The 25,408-nt window shown below is 37.9% G+C and overlaps 1 protein-coding gene across 17 annotated transcripts in view; it reads right to left on the bottom strand.

The window, feature by feature from the left end:
- Positions 1–25,408, bottom strand: part of LOC106505748 (uncharacterized) — a 1,225,997-nt gene that overhangs the window by 642,597 nt on the left and 557,992 nt on the right. For 5 of the 17 annotated variants that reach the window (XR_002338112.2, XR_014824365.1, XR_014824357.1 and 2 more), the window contains 2 exons: positions 22,134–22,296; positions 19,028–19,240 (listed from right to left, as the gene is read on the bottom strand). The exons of 7 other annotated variants lie outside the window; for them this stretch is intronic. The gene's annotated coding sequence lies outside the window, so the exon portion shown is untranslated. Of the gene's footprint in view, positions 1–19,027; positions 19,241–22,133; positions 22,297–25,256; positions 25,398–25,408 lie in introns of those variants that run through there. 5 more of the 17 variants (XR_014824361.1, XR_014824371.1, XR_014824356.1 and 2 more) reach the window with 3 other exon arrangements.

The following is a 25,408-nucleotide window of genomic DNA, read 5'->3' as shown; positions in this document are numbered from 1 at the left end:
ATAGCCTTTGACATCTGAAGAGGTAGAGAGAGTAGAATGGTAATGCACACAAGCAAGAGTCCAACAACACTCTGACCTCATCCTGTTCTGCCTCAACCAGTAATATTCACAGGGACAAAGAAGCAAAAGGTTAAAGATGATTTAAAAAACAAAACAAGTCAGAAAGCAGAGCATGAACAAGGCCCAAAGTTTTAGCTTTGTTTAGCTTCATTAAAAAAAATAATTTTAGACTTAAAAAACAGTTGCAAAAGAATGTAGAGTTTCCTTAGGCCCTTCATCCAGTTTCCCCAATGTTAACATCGTGCATAAACATAGCACAAATATCAAAACCTAGAAATTAACATTGGTACAATAACATATACTAAATTGCAACTTTTATTCAGTTTTTATCAAATTACAAATTCCATTTTTTCCACTAATGTCTTTTTCTGTTCTGAGACCCAAACACAAAGGCCTGATTTTAATTGGGACAATTTAAGATTGTCTTTGCAAGACCCAGATTTGCCAAAGCAATTATGAGGAAAAAGAATACAGCTGGAGGCATAACCCTCCCAGACTTCTGTAGGTACAAATGACAATGCCACTACTAACTACCTCCTGCTCCAGCTCACAAAGTTAGGCTAAATATCCTCATCTGTGTTCCTTTGAGCATATTTCATAACCATACTTACTACATTATCTTACAATTAACTGTGCAGTCTACAATGAACTTCTGAGTGAGAGATTTTTCATCTGATTATACAAAGTGCCTGACAGATGTAAACACTTAACTGAATAAATGGATGGTAACCTTTCTTCAATACAACAACATCATGCATACACCAACATTAAACACATAAAATACTTTCAGTTAGGGAGTTCCCGTCGTGGCGCAGTGGTTAACGAATCCAACTAGGAACCATGAGGTTGTGGGTTCCATCCCTGCCCTTGCTCAGTGGGTTAACGATCCGGCGTTGCCGTGAGCTGTGGTGTAGGTTGCAGACACGGCTCGGATCCTGCGTTGCTGTGGCTCTGGCGTAGGCTGGTGGCTACAGCTCCGATTACACCCGTAGCCTGGGAACCTCCATATGCCACGGGAGCGGCCCAAGAAAAGGCAAAAAGACAAAAAAGAAAAAAAAAAAAAACTTTCAGTCAGCATTATTGATATTAGTAATTAACAAACTACGCAAAACTTTTCAATGGCATGTATTGTCAAATTTCCTTTTTCGGCCTAATGAGAAGACTGAGTTTCAGGCCTATGTTTCCAGGAAACTCTTAAGAGAAAATGTATGCTATAGCCAACTAACAGATCTCTGACCTCACTTTTCCCTTCAAGGCGTATTTCTGACTCACAAGTATGTTTCTGTTCTTTCCATGTTTGGGAGATTGGTCCACTAAACAGAGCAAGAGGTGCTTTATTTTAACTGTGCCCTTAAAGTACTTAAAACCCTGACACACGCCTATGTGCTACTCAATAAAATACTATCCTTAGTGTAATCACAAAGGAGCAAAGATGATGAAAGCCATTCACTGCCATGCTTCCAATGGTTTATGACTACCTCTTCAAACCATCATTCATTCTTACACACAGTGACTCATGCAAACCCACATCCTTCTCTCTGACACATCCCAATACCCTTCTGGCTTGATCTAGTGTCAGGCAGGGCTCCATGGTAAGAATAAAGGTGTTTAAAAGGTTTTCAGTCAGCCAGTTGGTGCATAGGACAGAGCTCTGAATAATCAAGGATAATTTACTCATACATACAGGTGTATTCACACTATAAGCAAACCCGCCTACAAATACAAAACAAACTACATCATTGTAGAGCAAGAGAGCTCAGAAAGGCCTTGCAGAGGATAACTTGGTGTACTTGGAAGGTAAAGTGGCTTGCTAAGATCACACTAGTAAAATCTGAGTTTGCAGTGTACATATTTCAGAAAGTAAATGGTTGGATTGATTCTTCTATAATCACAGCTTCAAAACTGAGGCCAAAGGTAGCAGCAGCAGGCATCACAAATCAGACCACGTTGTTCCCTTGCTTGAAACCTTTTAATGGATTCCAGTTGTGCTCAGGGGCCCAGCTTGTGGGCATGATTTATAGGTGCTGTGGTGCTCTGGGCCCTGCATACAATCCAACCTCATGTTTCATCATCCCCTCTTTCACTGTACGGGCTCTCCTTCCACTGTCCCACTTGTGGTTGTTCTGTGCTGTCTAGTCCACGTTCCCTCTGCTAGACTCCTGTCAGACCCCGTTTTCTATGTTCCCATCTCTTCCTATGACTGCCTACATTGGAATGTTTATTCCAGTGTTCAAATTAGCCCATTTTCTTTCCTATCTTCTCTACAAAATAATAAAATAAGTTGAGAGCAACAATCATGTCTATATAATTCATTGCTTTACTCCCAGGACCCTGTACAGTACTTGGTGCATTGTAAGTAGTAAATATTTTTTTTCAATGAATGAATACATTTAGAGAAGGAAATAAACATTCCCATTAATTATTTTCAAATAACTAAATATCTCATTAAACCCTAGGAAAAGAACATTATATAAGTCTAAACCCAGATCTTATGATATTTTATAAGGCTTTGTTTGCTAAAAAGAGAAAATCAGTTATCATCATTTTAATTATTACCAAGTACCCTACTATACCTGTGCCCTTTAATTAATTAGGTTACAAAAGCAAACAAACAAACAAAAAACCCAATATTTACTCACTCTATTCCCTGCAAAATGATGTTCAGATATTCAGTTTCAAAATGCTGGGTCCCTAGAGCTCTGATCCACTAATTTTAGATTTGCAGTCATCTCTATTACATTTAAAGGAGGGTGCTTCCAATGCCTAGTCCTGGGGTACTGGCACCCAGACATTGTGCCATTGGAGCCTAAACCTTCTTGTTAACCCTAAGAGTAAGCAGCCTGCACGCACGCGCACGCACACACACACACACACACACACACACACCTGCCCCAATATATGCATTCTTCTGGCTATAAAGATCTCCCACATAAAATGCTTTAGAGCACCCTGGCATTTTATACATAAAAAAGTTAAACTTTTATTCTTGTAATATCGCAGAGTTTTTCTGAGGGGGACCACATGACAATAAAGCTGTCTTTTCTACAAGTATTTACATCTCCTGTCTTCTTCTGCATGTGAATAAAGGATTGCATTTGGATTCCTGCCGAAATAAGCCTTAATTGATTTTTTTCAGGTGTTTCTTACTGCCATGGCAACCTTAATCAAATATCTTTTTATGAATAGCCTTGTCAATTACAATATAATATTCTCATTGAATACAGTCTCCAGTTCTCTTTCTGCTAAGCTCTCTGGAGCTTTCTCTTTCTTGACCTAACATTTCCTTCAGGTTCCTAGGCCCTGTGGAAATAATATACTTAAATAGCATACGTGATTTTTAAAAATCAGAACTTCCTGTGAGTTCTATCAGATGCATACACACAAAGGATAAAAATAGATCATGTTTTCAAAGGTAATAGATATTTTAATGTTGGCATGATTTGCAAAATATCTATAATCCCTTGCAAATCTTTTAAGGTATTGTTTTATTTTTTCTTTTCTCCCAAGAAAAAATAATTATTCATCTTAAGAGAGAATATCTTGTCAAGTGTAGCAGTTCAACAAAATAAGGAAAACGTCTCTGCCAAAATGCAGCAAATGTGATTACACAAGGCCAAGGAGAAGCCCATAATTAGATCATTACCATGGAAACAACCTAATTACATATGTAAAGCAGTGAGGGCTGAGTTGCAGATCTGAATATGTTAATACCATTGTCTATGTTATAATATTTCTGCTACTTAGCCTTTCCCAAACATAATCATATAAGCCATATAGATAAATCCCAACTCAGTTTAAATGAATGAAAAAATACTGTGCAGTTATGTGAATGGAATTCAGGGGTGTTCACTCTCTTTATTATAAACACACACCTACACCCTTAAATGAGAAAAAAATGTGTGTATCAATAATATATGTACATTAGCATATATGTAACATTATATATATGTACATTATATATGTACATTATATATATTATATATATTATATATATATGTACATTATATATATGTACATTAGCATATATGTAACAACAGCTTTAAGTATGGATCCTGGAATTTCACTCTGTGCAAAAATTATAAGGACAACCAAAGTCAGGGTAAGGTAATTAAAATTCTTAAACCATATATTATTTACTTATACTAAGGATTAATTTTATATGATCTACTATTAGTTATTTAGAGGGCAGTTGTTTTTAAGGTCTCATTTGTTCCCTAAATGTTAAAATGCGAGCATAAAATTATTTATTGTTCAAACCACAGTCAAAGGTATAAGCCACATCCCCAGGGGCAGTGGAGAGGCTATCCAGAACATTTTTATAAACATAAGGGCAAGTTGAGTTTTTAAAATTATCAAATCTAAATACCTGCTCCTAAACACCTTTTATCACTATTTACCAATGTTCTTGTGTTTGAATTTGTTAAACATCTTCCATTCTCTGTTCTTGGTTGTCCCAACTAGACCCTCCTCTGTCAGTCATCACAGACACTGGCTGTCCTCTGCACTATGGGCAGATTATTTCTTCCTCCCTGCTGAAGTTATAAGCTGGGTTTTGTTGGAGTTGCTCTCATCTTCTTGTGTGGTGCCGTCTGGAACAATATCTTCCTAACAGCCCCAGACATTAGTCAGACCCTGACCTCCCAACTTCTCTTGGAAATAGCATGACTTTCAAGAAGTGAAGAAGGCAGGAGAGGAGATATTGTAGATGGTCTTCACTCCCTGCAACACACGTGCACGTGCACACGCACGCACACGCACACACACACACACACACACACACACACAGGATAAGGCTCAAAGGAAGCAGATAAGGGCATGAAGGGCCTTTTAATTTCTTCACTGGTTTGCATTTCTCATGCCATCTATGCCTCTGATTCTAGCAATGCTCCTTTCCTTCTGTTATTCATTACCCTACCCCCAGGGGGTGTCCCACTCCCACGGAATAGCTGCTCAGCACCACCAGCCCCCTGGAAGAGCCCCTGCAGCCCAGAAAAGCTGCAACAAGCTTGGCCAGACTGTGAAAAGATCCGCCTACATTCTCAGGCTGTCCTTCTGAGTTGGGCTGCCCTAGGGAAGAGCCTCTCAGGTTCTCAGTGCCCCAGATAGCTGCTCCAGCCCCCAGGGGGTGATGCACCCCTAAAAAGCAGCTGCCCAACACCGCCAACCCCCTGCAAGAACCCCACAGCCTAAAAACACCAGAGCAAGCTCTGCATGGCCAAGTGAAATCTGCTACCATCGCGGTGTGGACCTCTCAGTCCTGTCTGCCCTCAGGAAGTCCTCCTTTGCTTCAGAGAAACACTGTTAGCCCCATCAACACTCCAGAAAAGCCACACTGCCTCAAAAAAGATTGACCAACAACGCCAGCCCTCAGGAAATATTCCACGGCAGTGACAAGGCAAACACTGCCCGATCACGGAGAGTACAACTCCCTCAGGAGAAAGAAAACAACAAGCAAGATGAGGAAGCTGAGAAACCACTCCCAGTCAAACCAACAGGAGAACTCACCTAAAACAGTCAACAATGAAACAGATCTCGGCAGTCTGACAGACCTGGAGTTCAAAAGAGAAATAGTGAAAATACTGAAGGAATTAAGAGAAGATATGAACAGTAATGCAGATACCCTCAGAAAGGAACTAGAAAATATAAGGAGGAGCCAAGAAAAACTAGAACATTCATTTGCAGAGATGCAAACTGAACTAGGGGCAGTAAAAACCAGAATGAATAATGCAGAAGAATGAATCAGTGATATGGAAGATAGAATAATGGAAATCACTCAATCTGGTCAACAGACAGAAAACCGAATCAAAAAACTGGAAAGCAATATAAGAGACCTATGGGATAATATAAAGTGGGCCAATCTACGCATAATAGGAATTCCAGAAGGAGTAGAAAAAGATAAGGGAATGGAAAATATATTTGAAGAAATTATTGCTGGAAACTTCCCAAATCTAAAGGATACTGGATTCAAGATACAAGAAGCACAGAGGGCCCCAAACAAACTGAACCCAAACAGACCCACACCAAGACACATCATAATAAAAATGGCAAAAGTTAGTGATTAGGAGAGGATCCTAGAGGCAGCAAGAGAAAAACAGAATGTTACCTACAAGGGAACCCCCATAAGAATATCAGCTGATTTCTCTACAGAAACACTACAGGCCAGGAGGGAATGGCAAGAGATATTTAAAGTGCTAAAAGGAAAAAATATGCAACCTAGAATACTCTATCCAGCAAGAATATCATTTAAAATAGAAGGGGAAATAAAAATTTTTCCCAACAAACAAAAACTTAAAGAATACAGCAACACAAAACCCAGGTTAAAGGAAATATTGAAAGGGCTTCTCTAAACCAAAAAGAAAGGAAGGAAAGGGAAGAAAAAAGAAAAGAAAAAAAAAAAAAAAAGAAGAAGAAGAAGAAGAGGAAGAACTAGGGCTGAGGAAACTGCAATCAGAGAGAAGTCACTCAAATAAGCCAGCATACAGATTTAATCATGAACATGCTTCAAACAAAATAAAATTAAAAAGAAAAAAATAAAAAAGAGTCATCAAAACCATAAAATGTGGGCAAGGGATGTCAGGAGGTAAATAACCCTTTTTGTTTATATGTATGTCTCTCTTCTTAATTTAATATAGTAATGAAGTGTTTGAACTTACAGGACCATCAGGCTAAAACACACATTTATGGGAAGGGGTTAGCATACTTAAAAAACAGGGCAATCACAAGCCAAAACCAAATATTGCATTTGCAAAAAATGAAAAAAAAAAAAAACCACTCAAGCAGATAATAACAGGAGACCATCCAACCAAAAAAAAAAAAAAAAATGGAGAACCATAGAATCAACTGGAACATGAGGTTCAAATGGCAATAAATAATCATCTATCAATTATCACCTTAAATGTCAATGGACTGAATGCCCCAATCAAAAGACACAGAGTGGCTGAGTGGATAAAAAGGCAAAAACCTTCAATATGCTGCCTACAAGAAACTCACCTTAGGACAAAAGATACATACAGATTGAAAGTGAAAGGGTGGGGAAAAATATTTCACGCCAATAGACATGACAGAAAAGCAGGAGTCGCAACGCTCATATCAGACAAAATAGACTTTAAAACAAAAGGCATAAAGAAAGACAAAGAAGGACACTATTTAATGATGAAGGGATCCATCCAAGGAGAGGATGTCACTATTGTCAACATATATGCCCCAAATACAGGAGCACCCAGATACACACAACAAATATTAACAGACATAAAGGGAGATAGTGATGAGAATACAATCATAGTAGGAGACCTAAATACCCCCCTCACATCAATGGACAGATCCTCTAGACAGAAAACCAATAAAGCAACAGAGATCCTAAAGGAAACAATAGAAAAGTTAGACGTAATTGATATCTTCAGGACACTAAATCCAAAAAAAGCAGAATACACATTCTTCTCAAATGCTCATGGAACATTCTCAAGAATCGACCACATATTGGGACACAAAGCGAATCTCAATAAATTTAGGAGCGTAGAAATTATCTCAAGTATCTTCTCTGACCACAATGCCATGAAATTAGAAACCAACCATGGGAAAAGCAAAGAGAAAAAACCTACTCCATGGAGACTAAACAACATGCTACTAAAAAACCAATGGGTCAATGAGGAAATCAAGAAGGAAATTAAAAACTACCTTGAAACAAATGATAATGAAGACACAACCTCTCAAAATCTATGGGATGCTGCGAAAGCAGTGCTCAGAGGGAAATTTATAGCAATCCAGGCCTTTCTCAAAAAAGAAGAAAGATCCCAAATTGACAACTTAACCCTCCACCTAAACAAATTAGAAAAAGAAGAACAAAAAAGTCCTAAAATCAGCAGAAGGAAGGAAATTATAAAGATCAAAGAAGAAATCAATAAAATAGAGACTCAAAAAACAATAGAGAAAATTAATAAAACCAAGAGCTGGTTCTTTGAAAAGGTGAACAAAATTGACAAACCCCTGGCCAGACTCACTAAAAAGAGGAGAGAAAGAACCCAAATCACCAAAATTATAAATGAAAAAGGAGAAATCACAACGGATACAGCAGAAATACAAAAAACCATAAGAGAATACTATGAACAACTATACGGCAACAAGTTTGACAATCTGGAAGAAATGGACAATTTTCTAGAATCTTACAGCCTGCCAAAACTGAATCAAGCAGAAACAGACCAACTGAACAGACCGATCATAGAAATGAAATTGAAGAGGTCATAAAATCACTCCCTACAAACAAAAGTCCAGGACCAGATGGCTTCACAGGTGAATTTTATCAAACATATAAAGAGGAATTGGTGCCCATCCTCCTTAAACTCTTTCAAAAGGTTGAAGAAGAAGGAATACTCCCAAAGACATTCTATGAGGCCACCATCACCCTCATTCCAAAACCAGACAGAGATACCACCAAAAAAGAAAACTATCGCCCAATATCATTGATGAATATAGATGCAAAAATTCTGAACAAAATCTTAGCCAACCGAATCCAACAACATATCAAAAAAATTATACACCATGACCAGGTTGGGTTCATCCCAGGTTCACAAGGATGGTTCAACATACGCAAATCAATCAGCATCATACACCACATTAACAAAAAAAAAGGTCAAAAATCATATGATCATCTCAATAGACGCAGAAAAAGCATTTGACAAAGTTCAACATCCATTCATGATCAAGACCCTCGCCAAAGTGGGTATAGAGGGAACATTCCTGAATATAATCAAAGCCATTTATGAGAAACCCACAGCAAATATAATCCTCAATGGGGAAAAACTGAAAGCCTTCTCACTCAAATCTGGAACAAGACAGGGATGCCCACTCTCACCACTGCTCTTCAACATCGTTTTGGAAGTCCTAGCCACAGCAATTAGACAAACAAAAGAAATAAAAGGCATCCATATAGGAAGAGAAGAGATCAAACTGTCACTGTATGCAGATGACATGATACTATACCTAGAAAACCCTAAGGACTCAACCCCAAAACTCCTTGAACTGATTAATAAATTCAGCAAAGTGGCAGGATATAAGATTAACATTCAGAAGTCAGTTGCATTTCTGTATACCAGCAATGAAACATCAGAAAAGGAATACAAAAAAAATGATACCTTTTAAAATTGCACCTCACAAAATCAAATACCTCGGAATACACCTGACCAAAGAGGTAAAGGACCTATATGCCGAGAACTATAAAACTTTAATCAAAGAAATCAAAGAAGATGTAAAGAAATGGAAAGATATTCCATGTTCCTGGATTGGAAAAATCAATATTGTGAAAATGGCCATCCTACCCAAAGCAATCTACAGATTCAATGCAATCCCTATCAAATTACCCATGACATTGTTCACAGAACTAGAACAAACAATCCAAACATTTATATGGAACCACAAAAGACCCAGAATCGCCAAAGCAATCCTGAGAAACAAAAACCAAGCAGGAGGCATAACTCTCCCAGACTTCAAGAAATACTACAAAGCCACAGTCATCAAAACAGTGTGGTACTGGTATCAAAACAGACAGACAGACCAATGGAACAGAATAGAGAATCCGGAAATAAACCCTGACACCTATGGTCAATTAATCTTTGACAAGGGAGGCAGGAACATCAAATGGGAAAAGGAAAGTCTATTCAGCAAGCATTGCTGGGAAACCTGGACAGCTGTATGCAAAGCAATGAAACTAGAACACACCCTCACACCATGCACAAAAATAAACTCCAAATGGCTGAAAGACTTAAATATACGACAGGACACCATCAAACTCCTAGAAGAAAACATAGGCAAACCACTCTCTGACATCAACATCATGAATATTTTCTCAGGTCAGTCTCCCAAAGCAATAGAAATTAGAGCAAAAATAAACCCATGGGACCTCATCAAACTGAAAAGCTTTTGCACAGCAAAGGAAACCAAAAAGAAAACAAAAAGACAACTTACAGAATGGGAGAAAATAGTTTCAAATGATGCAACTGACAAGGGCTTAATCTCTAGAATATACAAGCAACTTATACAACTCAACAGCAAAAAAAGCCAATCAATCAATGGAAAAATGGGCAAAAGACCTGAATAGACATTTCTCCAAGGAAGATATACAGATGGCCAACAAACACATGAAAAAATGCTCAACATCGCTGATTATAAGAGAAATGCAAATCAAAACTACCATGAGATACCACCTCCCACCAGTCAGAATGGCCATCATTAATAAATCCACAAATAACAAGTGCTGGAGGGGCTGTGGAGAAAAGGGAACCCTCCTGCACTGCTGGTGGGAATGTAAACTGGTACAGCCACTATGGAGAACAGTTTGGAAATACCTTAGAAATCTATACATAGAACTTCCATATGACCCCGCAATCCCACTCTTGGGCATCTATCCGGACAAAGCTCTACTTAAAAGAGACACATGCACCCGCATGTTCATTGCAGCACTATTCACAATAGCCAGGACATGGAAACAAGCCAAATGTCCATCGACAGATGATTGGATTCGGAAGAAGTGGTATATATACACAATGGAATACTACTCAGCCATAAAAAAGGATGACATCATGCCATTTGCAGCAACATGGATGGAACTAGAGAATCTCATACTGAGTGACATGAGCCAGAAAGACAAAGACAAATACCATATGATATCACTTATAACTGGAATCTAATATCCAGCACAAATGAACATCTCCTCAGAGAAGAAAATCATGGACTTGGAGAAGAGACTTGTGGTTGCCTGATGGGAGGGGGAGGGAGTGGGAGGGATCGGGAGCTTGGGCTTATCAGACACAACCTAGAATAGATTTACAAGGAGATCCTGCTGAATAGCATTGAGAACTATGTCTAGATACTCATGTCGCAACAGAAGAAAGGGTGGGGGAAAAAACTGTAACTGCAATGTATACATCTAAGGATGACCTGACCCCCTTGCTGTACAGTGGGAAAATAATAATAAAAAAAAAAAAAAAAAAAAAAAAAGAAGCCAAGCCAAATATTTGCCATCAGACTTCACCTATAATACCTATAGGTTTGGTGAATTCCTCTCTTCTTGAGACCTCTCAAATATCCTGAGGTTCCTGGGCCTGCCAGGAAGTATCTTCATTTTTCACCTGGTGAGGCTGCTGGGAATCCTGCAAGCAAAGCACCAGGCTATTTTTCCAAGGGAGTTTATTGACGCCATAAAGTCAACCTTGGTTCTTTAAAACTGTCTGAACATATCTGAGTCTATTTATGTCTCTCTCAAATAAGACATTCCAGCCAAATTTTTGGTAATATAATCAATGTCTCTAATTGTGTCCTGTTATAGGAGAACAGATTCTTATTAAACTTATACAAATAACATTATTGCCAATAAAATAAGAATATTCACTGAGTTTCTGATTCCTAGATGGATCCGGTAAGGAGAAGATAAATGTTTCAATATAGCTTACAGAGATATAATTTACCAAATTGCTCTAAGTCATAGTTAGCTTAAGAAAAAAAGATTCCTTGAACTTAGAAATGCAAAACATTTCTAAAAATCAGCAATGTCTCAATTTTAAAAATAATTTAAAAATTATAATCATTGTCCTTACCTCATGTAGTCCTATGTAACTCATTCTTGTTTGGTATGATCTTTTGTCAGAAGTTTTAAAAAGCCATCAGTTTCTCCAGGAGGGTTCTATGTCCATTTTAGTTTGTACCTTATTCTCTTTCCTATTTACAAATAACCAGCTTTGCTTTAAGTGGTATGCCTCCAGTTAAAGACCCTCTAATCTGTGACACTAGGCAGGTGCTACTGGAATGAGACCTTTTCAGAACTAACAAGCAACAAAGCTTGATATGACAAAGGTTCCTTATGGTCTAGGACCTATTATGACAAATTCCCCTGAAAGCTGGAAGGGCCAAAGACAATGCTGCTTATGTCACTGGGTGTTGAAACCCCAGTCTATTCAACTGGCTATTAGGTGCACCCCAGTAACTAACCCTCTGGATGGCAAAGATCAGAGAGAATATTCTCACTCGTCACAAAACCAAGCTCTCAGGGAAGAGAACAAAAAGGAAGGAAAAACCTTATACAGTTTTTACAGAGGGTATCCACAGCAAAGTTTGTCTTAACAGACACAGGTCTGGTGGAAACCGTTAACTCACCAGTCTGAGAGGCCAGCTTGAACAGCAGGAGTACAAAGGCCAATGCTTGCTGTTCTACCCTATGGGTTTTCCTTCTTATTACAAAGGATACAACAGACAGAGACAAAGAAGAACAGTGACCATCTCTGGGAGAAAAGGATCAATACAAATTGAGAACGCTTATTTACCAAATATGAGAGTTAATAGGTTCCAAGGAAGCACTTCCACAAATATTTTCTACTGCTAATCTAAGTTTAGAAAGAGAGAGAAAAAGGACTCTCATGACTTTTCCCTTCCATCAGAAAGATGGGGGAGGTCGGGAGGCAGATGTGACAAGACCATGTACTTTCTACTGGTCTTTGTCAGAGGTCCCAGGATCTGTGGCAGACTGTGGCAGACTGGGGGCAGGGAGAGGCATGAGGAGTGGGAAGGGAGAGGTGTTGGGGGTAGGGCAAGCCCAGCCAATATTCTGCCAATTATGCCAACTATTGGGTAGGGGGAAATCTCCCCTTCCTCTATTCCTCTAGAGTTCCCTTAGCTGGTCTAATAATTACATTACACAAGATAGATTAACAGGCAGAAAAAAAATAATTTGTGTGCAAGGAGATCTCATTGAAATGGATCCCCAAAGTGACATAGGGTGTTTATAGCTCATTTTTAGACCAAAAAAACACAATTATTTGTGAAAATTTAACAAAACAAAGGGGCTTGTGCTTAGGGTAGTAGACTAATGAAGAAGTAATAGCATTTATTTATATTGCTTTCTTAGCCTTGAATTCCCTAACTCTGGTAAATAAAGATGCTTTTGATCCTCCTTGTATAAGGAGGATATGTTCATATGGAAGATACAGTTCCCATACTCAGGGTGAAAGGCAGGGGTCAGAGCAGGTTTTTTAATATCAATTTTTTCCCCATCAGCTGTTTCTCAAGTAACTGTAATTCAAAATAACCAATACGCCATTGAGGCATATTTGGGGGGCAGCCTGCCCTGGGCCTCCACAGCTGTAACAGCAGGGCTGAGTCAAGCTCTGCTTCTAGCCTTCCCTTCCACATTCAGCCTGGGTGGTCCCAGGCCAGGATGCTGTGCTCATTCAGGCTCCTCCTCCCTTTACTGCCCAGCCATCTATTGCACAGAACATACACACACTGCTAAGCTGGAGAGAAGGAGCCTGAAATGGGGACACGATTACTATCGTGGGGCTTAATCACATCATATAACCTCTTTAGGCTTTACTTTTTTTTTTTTTTTCCTATTGAATGATAGCAGTGGGAAGGGACTCTGGAGGGGGTGGTGAGTGAAAGAATCTCTACAATCCCTTCCAGCTATTACATTCCATGAGGAAAATTAATTTTCTTTATGTACTTGTTTCATCAGCTTCCTCCCAGACTCAAAAATCTTCAGTGACTCCCCATTTTCATAAATTCAAAATGTAAAAGCCGCTGCCTTCCCTACTACCCTTTACTCCAGACCCCAATGCTGCTTCCTTATTCATGAATCTGACATATAGCAGGCACTCAATAGATGTTTGTGGCTGGACTATAGAAACATGCTCTCCCTCACCACCCAAATCCCACCCCAGTTTTCAAGGAAGAGATCAGGCTCTACCCTATCTGGGAGGCTTGCCCTGGTCCCTCTGAAATGCATAATAATGTTCTTCTACAATCCACAGAATTTATGTTGTAACACGCCATTTAGGATCTACAGTCATGACCTCTTAATCACTGTTAAAAGTGTGTGGAAAATTTAATCTACTCATTACAAGTAGACACTCTGAAGACTAATAGCAAGTCTTCTATTTCTTCATAATTACCACATCACATAACCTCACACTGAATCCTTGATAGGTACTTAGGAAATATTACATTGATAGGCTAGGAAGTACTCTGAGAACATTTCCTATACTGGGGATGAACAGCATCCCTACCATACAATCTCCACTTGGCAAAATACACATTTTTCAAAAAGAAACTCAAATGATAGCTGAATGTGGCCTTTTCCCTTCTTATATATGTCTATTGGCATTTGTCATGTTGCCATAATTTACTTGTTTATACATCTGTCTTCCCACTTAAACAATGAATCCTTTCCCTTCTGGAAAAGAACAAAATTTCACTTTTGTGGTAATTCTATGCCCTATACTACTCCCAGTATATAATAAATATCCAATAACACTGAATGAATGTATAGAATAAATGCACATGCACGTTAGGAAAAGAATGGATTTTTGCTTTGCTCTCACTGAAAACTGTAGAAACAATTTTTGACAATTTAAGATGAAGGATTAATGTGAGGCTTGAATGTGAGGATTAATGTGAGGTTTATAAGTTCATGATCTAAGAGTCAGGGGATAGAACTATCCACAGGTTTCTAGTGTCTATACCAAATCTTCCTCCAACTACCTTTAATATTCTGAGTTGGCTATGTATTAGAGCGCACTCTGTGGCTTTTGAAATCCGCTTTTGAGAATCATTAAGGATTTAAAAACCACCATCAAGAAATTAGCATAGTTAATATATTAGAAAGTACAAAGAATCTTTTGTTACAATGTTTTCTGGGGTCATCCATAGATTGCTATGATATTTAAATTACTTTTTTTAACACCACAGGTGTACTGCTCACCATTATTATCTACCTTAAACTTAGTTTATTGATATATTACTTTTACTCTCTATTGGATGCATTTTCTTTGAGAGCTGGGACAGTTTTAGACCTCGCTCTGTCCTCTGTAGCACCTAAACCCATAATTTCTCTGTGCAGGGGCTACATAAACAGTTACTATATGAATCTATTAATGACTATGTTCCAAGTTTCAGATTAATTTTAAAACTGAACAAAAGCAATTATTCTTATCACAGTACCAGTACTGATTGTCATTTTTCCTGAGTAAATTGTTTATTTTATATACTGATTTAATGACCTGTATCATCACTGTCATTTCTTTCCTTAAAGTTGTCCACTAGACATCTTAGAACCAACATGAGAGACCACAAATAGCAAGGGCATGGAACTTCAAGGTACATTGTATCAGAAAGCTGTCTCCTTCTTTTCATACCTTTATTTTCCCTTTATCCGATTTTCCCTAATAATTTCAACTGAATATTATCTTGTTATATTATATATATCTTTATAAGCTGTCTTAGATTATTTTCAGGGCAAAAAGGCATTCATGAACATAAACAGACATATAAGATAAATAAATATAAATGAATAAATAATGAATATCAGGAGTTCCCATTGTGGCTTAGTGGGTTATGAAGCTGACTAGTATCCATGAGGATGCGGGTTTGATCCCTGGCCTTGCTCAGTGGGTTAAGGATCCAGCATTGCCATGAGCTGTGCTGTAGAGCACAGATGCAACTTGGATCCCACGTTGCTGTGACTGTGGTACAGGCCAGCAGCTGTAGCTCCAATTTGGCCTCTAGCCTGGGAACTTTCATATGCCATAGGTACAGACCTTAAAAAAAAGAGCAAAATAATGATAAGTATCAAATATAATTTTTTTGATTAAAATTAATTATTGCCTAAACATCATTCCCACATGTGTTACACTGATAAATTTCCCCAAATTGTTATTGCTGAATCACAATTTTAATCACCCTATAGATTATTCATAATTTTGTTCATGCTTGAGAAATATCTTTTATTTTCCATTTAATTATCTGGCATCATCATTACCCACTTCCAACTTAGCTAGTGGCTTTATGAGGAATAAAAGGAGAATGAGAAGGTGGATGACAATTCTCTTCAAGACTATCTTTGTACTTTAAGAGTTGGGATACAATAAATAACATTTTTAGCACTTACCATGGATTAGCATTGTTCTGAGAATTTAATATCATCATTTAATCCTCACAAAAACCCTAAGACACAATACTATTATTATACCATATTAGTAATGAGGAAACTAGGCACTCAGAGGTTTGGTAACTTGCCCAACATCACACCTTGAATATACGACCCAAATGGGCTTGGAATGCAGGCCAACTGTCCCCAGAGTAGGGTTCCTAACAATTTTGCTACATGGCCTCAACCGCCCCAAGTCTTCCAAGTCCTTAAAAGCTTTGACATGTTAGCTTCTGGTATTATTCAGAAACTATTACAAATAAAGGAGAAATAGAAAACTGGATGATCAGTTATGCAACTGCAACTAAAAGACAACTGTCCTCTCAAACCCACTCTCTTCCCCAAGAAAACATCTCTAAGATCTTGCCCTTCTAAGCCAAGCAAAGTATTAATGGACAGTGCTTTAATACAAACTTTGAGGATTTTTAAGAAATCCAAATGCTATTTAAGTGAAAGGGATTGAGACAAAGCAGAATTTTCTTTCACTCTTGGAGCAAAATTATTCATTGCCTCCTATTATTAGAAGTCATTTTTTGCTTCAGTCAATACTGCCCAGGGCAGGCTTGGGTTTTATTTGCCATCTCCGTGTTTGAGCTCTGAAATGAGGTTATCGATTTATGATCAGTGTAACTCCTGGCTGACTCCTGAATGTTATGAGACACACACTAATATAGGGTCTTGAGGAAATCACGTGCTACCCCTCAAGGCAGGAGCTACATCTTATTCATTTTTTGTCACTCCAGTACCTAGTACGTAATAAACACTCAATAAATATATGCTGAGTGACTGGATTCACAAATTATTCTTTGGGTATAGATTTTAAATTTCTAATGGATAGACTCTTTAACACCTTATATACTGCTAACATTGACTAATATTGATATGATGAAGTGAATGAACTATTTACAGTTTCAAGTTAAATGGTAAAAATGGTTTATATGTTGCTGAAGTCATATGCTAGAAGACACATGAAAATAAAAGCTTTGCCAATAAGAAAAATTTAAACTCCATGAATCCTATTTCATAAGGAACTAACTTTTTCATAATTCATTAACTAGTGATATGATTTTTTTTTACATCCTTGGCAATATATAAGAGTGTTAAGTTTTCACATACTCCCCATTTTAAAACTTTGTCACCATACACATAAATTCCTAGGGATATGGATCTTAGAGAAAAAAAAGACATTTCTCTGGGACAGTAGTTAAAAGATTTCTGTTAACTTGTTTAACTGTAAAGACCTCATTATGATGCCATTTAGAGGGGGTTTCCCAATAATAAGTGTGAAGAGGGTAAGGAAGACAGTCCCAGCTGGCCTGAAACTAAGATACAGATATATGTGGCATTTAGCTTTAGAAGAAATTTGTCCATTATGCTGTTTGTATTCATCTGGTGACTTACATGGTGGATAATAAAACTCTTAAAAAATTCCAAGCCATAGTCCCAGTTGGGGGTCAAATGCATAAAGAAATGCATAGAGGGAGTTCCCGTTGTAGCTCAGCGGTTAATGAATCTGACTAGCATCCATGAGGATGTGTTTGATCTCTGGCCTTGCTCAGTGGGTTAAGGATCTGGTGTTGTGGTGAGCTGTGGTACAGGCCAGCAGCTGTAGCTCTGATTAGACCCCTAGCCATGCCACAGGTGTGGCCCTAAAAAGCAAGAAAAAAAAGAAGAAAGAAATGCACAGAGGACTAAGGGCTGTAGGGAGACAAAGGGGGTTATAGTATCAGCAGGAATTTACAGAATTTCTAGGGGAAGGTGGCCTGCCTCAGCCATAGGACTGAGAGTGAGGGGAGATCCAGATACAATACCCAGTCCTAGTGCTACGGTAACAGCCCCACCCCCAGTGCTAGTTGTATAAAGGATACCATGCCCCCCCACACTACAGAGGGGCACATTTAACTGGGTATAACAGAAAAACCAGGAAGCTTTTCCCTACTCCCTTCCTGGAAGACTCCCAACTTGAGGGCCATAAGCACAGAGGATTCTGGGCCCAGACTGCTGGGTAAGACTCTACTCTTCAGATGTGTAGAGGTGGGGTGGGAGGGAGAGAAGTGGGGACAGTGACAGGGGCCCAGGACTGGATTTTAAGGTGCATATGGTACCAACTGCAGTCCACAGAAATGCCTGGGGTGAACTTTGCAGGTAATGACATATTTACGTGAGTAAATAGAGCTTATGGCCAGCAAGCCTATTCTCTACAAAAGTCAAGTTTAACTCTAAAAGTGAAATCACCTGTATGCTGGAGAAACACAGTAACATTCAGTTTGTAAATTCTTTTGTAAGATAAAATAGAAATAAAATTATAAATTACTATATATCCTTGATTTACATCACGCTTTTTGGTTTCATAAACCATGTCTCACATATTTCTCAGAACAACTTTGGGAGGAAAACAGAGCAAGCATTATCCCTATAATAGATCAGGAAACCAAAGATCAGAGAGACCAAGAGATATAGCCTTGATCATGTAATTCCAATAGCCATACAGTCCCATAAGTCAAGCATCCCGTGTGTTATTCATTCACTGAACCACAATACATTAATCACTTGTTCTAGAAGCTCATGGGTATTGATAAAGCATGATGTTGGTGGACAAATAGAGGAAAGGCAAGAGTGCCATTCCAATTGAAAGGTGCCGGGATTAATTTATAATTCAAAGCTGAATGTGATGGTATCTTTCCTTGTCTTGTTCTCCCTTATCCTGTTCTCCTCTGAATCTACTTCCCCTCCTTCTATCTCTAGACAGGCATCAAAAATGCCCTACAATGGTGGTGGTGCTGAGAACATAGCTTACTTGGAAAAGGAGAACAGGAAAAGGAGAGACACTGAGGATAAAGGATATGGGAAAAAAGCAGAGAACAAGACAGAAATGGCAGAAGTTCTACCTACTTTTACTCACTGCACATTCCTTAAAAACAGTCCCAGAGTCATTTCTCTTTTTAAAACCTCACTTAGCCAAAATGCGTAAATACAATTAACCAAATGTAGTAATGTACTTACTGGACAAAGAAAACCATAGCAGCTTTTTTCCCCCTCCATTTTCAGAGCCATCTGACCTCTGCCACATCTTCTCTATGTTCCTGTAGAAGCCAGTTCACCAAATCAATAGACACAGGCCAGACAGGGAGCCATGTCATCCAGTCATCTCCCAGTGTTCTCTCCAGGACTGGAAGACACCACAGAGGGGAAATCACTTCCAACTGATTTTTCTGTCTTAGAAAGAAAAAGCAGGGAAAATGAAGGTTGCCTGGGGCATCTGGATTGGCAGAGACAGCTTGGCTTCTTAACTCTTCAGTCAGTTTACACTAGGGTCAAGCAGGGTGCTTCCTAGTTTATGAACAAAAAAAGAATTGTCTCCATCCTGGCACTGCACAGCTAGGTGGAAGCTGCCTAGCTCTGCTTCTTTAGGCAGATGATTGCACCCACTCTGTAATAAAAGTCAGAGGTGCTGGTTGTACACTCCTGATTAAAGACTCCAGCCAAGCACAATGAGCTTTGAGGAGTGAATCAGAGCCAATTCTCACTAAAACTATTCCACAAATTTTGTTCCTCAGAGATTTATGAAGTGCCTGCCATATGCAAGACACTGTACCATAAATTCAAATTTTAAAGAAATTCTCACAACCCCTATTAACTTTGATCAATAACCCTTGGGCAAGTAGAGTTACTCTTGTTATCAAATGATGAGCTGAGCCCCAAAGAGGTTCTGTGACAGTGATGAGGTAGAGGAGTCACTGTGCCTGGCTGCCAATCAGCCACTGAGCAGGGTGAGTCTTTCAACCACTCAGACTTCAATTATTCAGCTATAAAGATGAGGGTTGACCAGTTGGGCTCTATCAAAGACTCCTTATAGTTTGTTTTTTATCCCTTGTAGTTAACATTTGTTGAGTACCTGTTAACATGAAGAGGGTACCCATTTTACACAAAGAGGTATTTCTAACATTCTATGATTTGTTTTAGGTTTCATCCTCTCAAAGCAATACCACACACATTTTATATTTAATTATATTTATATTAAGGAATTCATGTAGAAGAAGTAAGGGGAAAGTAAGCCACACCTTGCTTTCCTTTCTTCGAATGATACTTCTCTAGACCAAAACTATCTCACCTCATGCCTTGCTTTTAATTTTACAAGGAAGGTTGAGTCTGAACAAGAGCATCAAGACTTGCAGAGTAATTTTTTATTGTTGTTGTTTTTGCTTTTAATGTAAAAGAGTTGCAGAGAGAAGACACTTTTTAGTTAATTCTAGGAGTGAGTCAGAAGGTTATACAAGCTTTCTAAAATTCCTCCTTTCAAGATACATACACTGTTCTCAGCTATTACTATACATTTCTGTTGGAGTTTTAAAGGATTTTATAATTATTTAGCTGACTCTGGTGATAACATTCTAAATTAAAACTCAGCCTCAGTAATAGATGTTTTGACTCCACTTGCCAAGTCCACTAGCAGGAAATGAGTGAAGACCTCTGGTCGGGAAAGAACCTTTCTGTGTGTTTCTAGCAAGTAAACTGTCATCACATTTAATTGAGATTTGAGAAATGGGTAGCAAAACAGCAGTGAATGATGGTATTTGCAAATTAGTTGAAGCCAAGCGAATTTTTGCCTGGAGTGTTCAGACTGAAAAAATAAATATAAGGAAAATCAATGTTAGTGGAGAGAATCTTTCTTGTTTCCCTGCTGATTTTCCATGAATTAAAATGCACATATTCGATGCAGCTTGAAGACCCTGTCTTTTTTGACCCTTTAAAGGAGTTCATCAAATTTAAAATAAGATGTAGATGTAAGATAAGATGCAGTAGAAACAATTTTTGAACTTACTATACAGATCAAAGTAATGGCTTAACTTGTATCTTCCCCTTCTCAGCCCCTAATATAGATTTCTTTTTTCCAAGAAATTATTTCAAATGCTTCCTAAGGGGAGAAAATGTTTTTCAATCTTCCTCACTTTCAACTGTGTTATGGGCAAAATCATCAATACTCATTTCTGCTAGCAACTGACATGCATGGTTATCAATGAGCCTACCCAGAGCTCTGTTCTCAGTACATTCTTATTGGGCTTTTATACAAAAACAAACAAACAAACAAAAATGTGAGGTTAGTGCAAAAGTAAAAAGCTTGGAAAGAATGTTGGATGATGAAGACTTTAGACACAGTCATCTCTAACATTTATGTCTAATAATTTCAGTGACTGAACAGTTCTGTGTCCCAAGTGTAACATACATTTAATTTAGATTTTTAGAGAAATTTCCATATGTTTAGTATTAATCTCTTTTTGAGAAAATGTTTTACATTTTATAGATAACACAATATAGTCTGTTTCTGTTTAACAATTACTTAAAATCAAACAAGCTCTATTTCTATGTGGTAATATGATTTAAAACTAGTTTGGTTTTATACATTTTCATTGATGTAGATGATATGTACACATAAAACACACATATATACAGATTAAACTTTTCCCTGATCATTCATCCCCAACTTCAGTAAGTTTTAGTAATATAAGCTTCAACAAATGGTGGTTTTTTTTTCCCCCACACCTGATTAGTGTTTGAATACAATAGTAAATAAAGAGGAAAAGAGAAGATACTCCTTGTCATAAATGACAATTGATTTAACATTTTGTTTTCTTTTTTTCACAAGGTTTGTAGCTGGATTCTACAAAGGACTACATGGATAGTTTTATGATAAAAAATTTCACTATGATTCTGTTCAACCCTTTTACATGGAGTATAAATCTTTATAAAATCAAAATATGTTCTCATTCAAAATAAGGTTTATTTCCAATGTTGACAGAAAAGGCCTCAAAAAATGTTTCAGCACAATTTTCAGCCATGGAGATTCAAGAAATTCTCCTAAACATGTGTGTCATATCAAGTCTATGGACTGGTCATTTCCCTCTACCCTCAACCCTCAACAGAAACAGAGAAGGAAAACTAGGGTTTCAAGTGGAAAAAATAAAACAGAAGTCTCATTTTTACATGTCAAAAGTAATTTTTAGCTCCTGAAAATGCTTTGAAAATGGCCTAGTCTTTAAATTGTCATAATTCTAACCCACTCCCATGTAAGAAAAATCTTAATGCTGAATATTCTTACATCAAGTATTACCTCAGTTGTTTCCAATTCCTGAATGGCTTCCCAGCATCTTTGCATTACTCTTACCCTTATTCTTCTCTAATATGCTTCACATTGATTTTTTTTTTTTCTATCCTCTGCTGACCGCACAGTCTGAAAATGCTTTGACCTTAAAGTCAAGGTCAAGTTTGCATTCCTGGAGTAAACAAGAAAGATAGAGAAGAGGGGAACTTAAAACCATGTAACCAAGAAAAATTCTGGAGGAAAAATATGTCTTATTAAAAAAAAAAAAGAAGAAAACAATGTCTCTCTTTTGGGATTTCTTCTATATTTGGCATTCAAGGTGAGGAACATTAATATAAGCTGCCAGTAAAAGGAGTGAAAATTTTCCCAAGCATTATTTTTGAAGGAACTAGTCTGACATTAAATATTCATATCACTAAGTAGAATAATAGATCTGATAGAATGAAATTTCCAACCATACTATTAGGTTTAGGTACTATACCAGGAAAACAAGAATTACACATTATACCTCCAAGGAAAGTTTAAATAAATTAGTGCTGGAAAAAAATATGCTAAATATCCATAAGTTTGAATCATCTTCTGGAGTTGTTGCAGGTTTTATAAAGATTTCGTCTCTATCTCAGGGCATAACTAGAGTAATTTGACAGTTAACCACTTAAAAAGACAGCATTTCTTGAAATGTTCATAACGTTCCATTTATAAGAGAAAAACAACCACACTTACAAAAACATATTTCTTCTTTTCCTAGCCTAGTCTGAAGCAAGGGTTCCATACAACTAAAGGAAGACATTTTAAAACTTCAGTGTGACATAGTTAATGTGGACATGGTAATCCAATGCAAAGTTAACACAATGTGGAATCTGAGAAATTCACATTTTCATAAGGACCTTTCACTGAAATACTGTGTCTCCTTAGAGAGGTCTTTTAATTTAAAATATCAGTCTATGTGTGAGTCTTTTCATAATCTGTGCCTTACTTATGATGTGGTATGATGTGATGTCATCCAGAAAGCTGTTTCAGTAACTGGTACGTGTTCACACAGACTGCCCAGTTTTTCTTAGACATACATAACCAGTCATACACTATACTGTACCATGGATCTCTAGCCATTGAAAGCACATTTTCACCAAGATTGGAAACCCCGATATGGTCTTAGGTGAAGAATATTGGTGCCTACTCAGTGCCCATTCCCTCTTCTTCCTTTTTTTAGCACAACCTAATTTTATCTAAGGACCCACCTTTCCTCCTTATAAGTATAGACCTCAACCCTGGGGTCAGACTCAGTAGAATGTGGCTAATTCTATCTTCTTTGCCAAAAACTGATTTGAGAATGGGAATGTGATCCAACTAAGGACAAGGAGATGTGAGAAAAGGTAGACAGGGGGATTTTAGAAAACAAAACTCTCTTCTACCTCTGGGTATCACTGTCCATAAACAATTCAACCTTCTTACAAGCAGTGTGAAGATGAAACAAACTCAAAGGACAGGAGAGTAAAGATTTTTTTAAAGATACATGGTATCACTCTGATATTACTGAGGCATAGTATCAATCAGCCTGGAGGCCCACCTACTTTAGCTTAGTGGGGCATTATTATTCTTGTTATTTAAGACATTTGTCACCTGGGTTTCATTATTTACAGCCAGCAGCATGCTAACCAATATCTCTTGGCTTCCTTCAATTGTCTCTACCTCCTCTAGCTCAGGCTTTTCAGAAGAAGAGCAATTCCAAAGCCAATAGCTATTCAACTTGAAATTTTCTGCCATAAACAAAGGGAACAAGATAAACTTACAGAAAGTTTTTAAAAAAAGATGATTAACAATATGGAAACATTGATTTCTGAAATGTACCTTGGAGGAGTTGTTTGGCCTTTTCTGGCAATGTTTCTAACCAGTGACAGGCTGCTGAGTAAAGATGTGACAGACAGAGCATTCAAATGACCATCATTTATGGAACATGAGCTCACACAGATTATGAATGGTTTATTAAATCAGATCTGCATGATGGAGGGCAAATAAAATTCCAATTTGTCTTCACAACTTTCTCAAACCTGCTGTCACATTTTTCTTCCCCACCACTCAGTGACTCTTGGGCAGATTCCACAACATTTTGCTTACTTTCAGGGACTATAGAACTTTTCAGGAACTAAAAAAGTCCCATCAAATTAAATGTCAAAACTTCAATCTCTCCTCCAACTCAAAGCTTTTCTCCTTTTCCCCCAATTCAATAAAGGTCTGTTTGTGGGCCCTTCTTTGTTATCAAATGCCCATCAAAATATCAGGGGGTTACACAGACAGCATTTCCTGATGCTTGGAAAACATTATCTGGCTAATCTCTTGCAAGACCCTTAACTCCCATCAGCTGGGAAGTCCTTGGAATCTCTTTATTCCAGCAATCATCCCTCTTGTGCAAAGTCTCTTAGAGATAACTTACGCTATCTTATATAGCATCCACTCATTCCACAAGAAAAAGAACACATCCTTCTCTGCCATGTTTTCAAACAGCTGCCCAAACTCTAGAGCTGCTGGCTAAACACTGTAGCCTTAACCACATGTAGCTATTGAGATCTCAAAGACTTGGTACAAAAAATTTAATAATGTGGTCCACATTGCACTACTAGAGACCTTGCAGCTCGGTGTGTTCCAGACCACAGTGTTGGCATCATTCAACCAACTCTTGGAAATAAAGCTGCTTGGCATTACTGTAGCATTCAGAATGGGCATTTTAACTGGATCTCCAGGTAAAGCTCTGGTCTGGAACAGAGTGCCTGGGCACTCCATGCCGACCCCTGAACAGTCTGTCAACAATTTGTCAATTCGTGACTAAATAAGTAAAGAAATTAGGAGTGCTGTTTAGAAATATTTATAGCAATTTGACATGACTTTATAGGTGTGTGTTCAGTGGAGTTATTTAATTTCATTTTTTTAGAAATTCAGTTTTACTAAATTTTATCCAAGTATCAGTCCATTGTGAAACATTGCCCTAGAGGACACATTTCAAACTCTCCCAAGAAATTTCTCACATTCTTCATGACAGCCTCTTCCCTGCTAGCAAGCATCTCTCTCCTCTATCTTTTCTTGAAAGGATGTTTCCTTCAGTCTCCTCCTTTAAGATGAGGTCACAAACCTGCTTACCGTCCCACACATCAGTGCTCTCTCTACTTCGACAAATTTCCTTTAAGGAATTATCCTCTAAGGAATCTTCAGTCTGGTAAATGTGTTCTTTGAAGTGACAGTAGTTGACACACAACTGAGCCACATCTTTTCACATTCTGTGAAGAACATAT

The sequence above is a fragment of the Sus scrofa genome, chromosome 13 (genome assembly GCF_054392235.1).
Source record: "Sus scrofa isolate SSC_HxYL_T2T_F1_AM1 chromosome 13, Sscrofa_HxYL_maternal_Yorkshire_Landrace_v2.0, whole genome shotgun sequence".
Classification (NCBI taxonomy): Eukaryota; Metazoa; Chordata; class Mammalia; order Artiodactyla; family Suidae; genus Sus; species Sus scrofa.
Note: the sequence above shows the minus strand (reverse complement) of the source record. Positions and strands in the feature narration are given on the sequence as shown.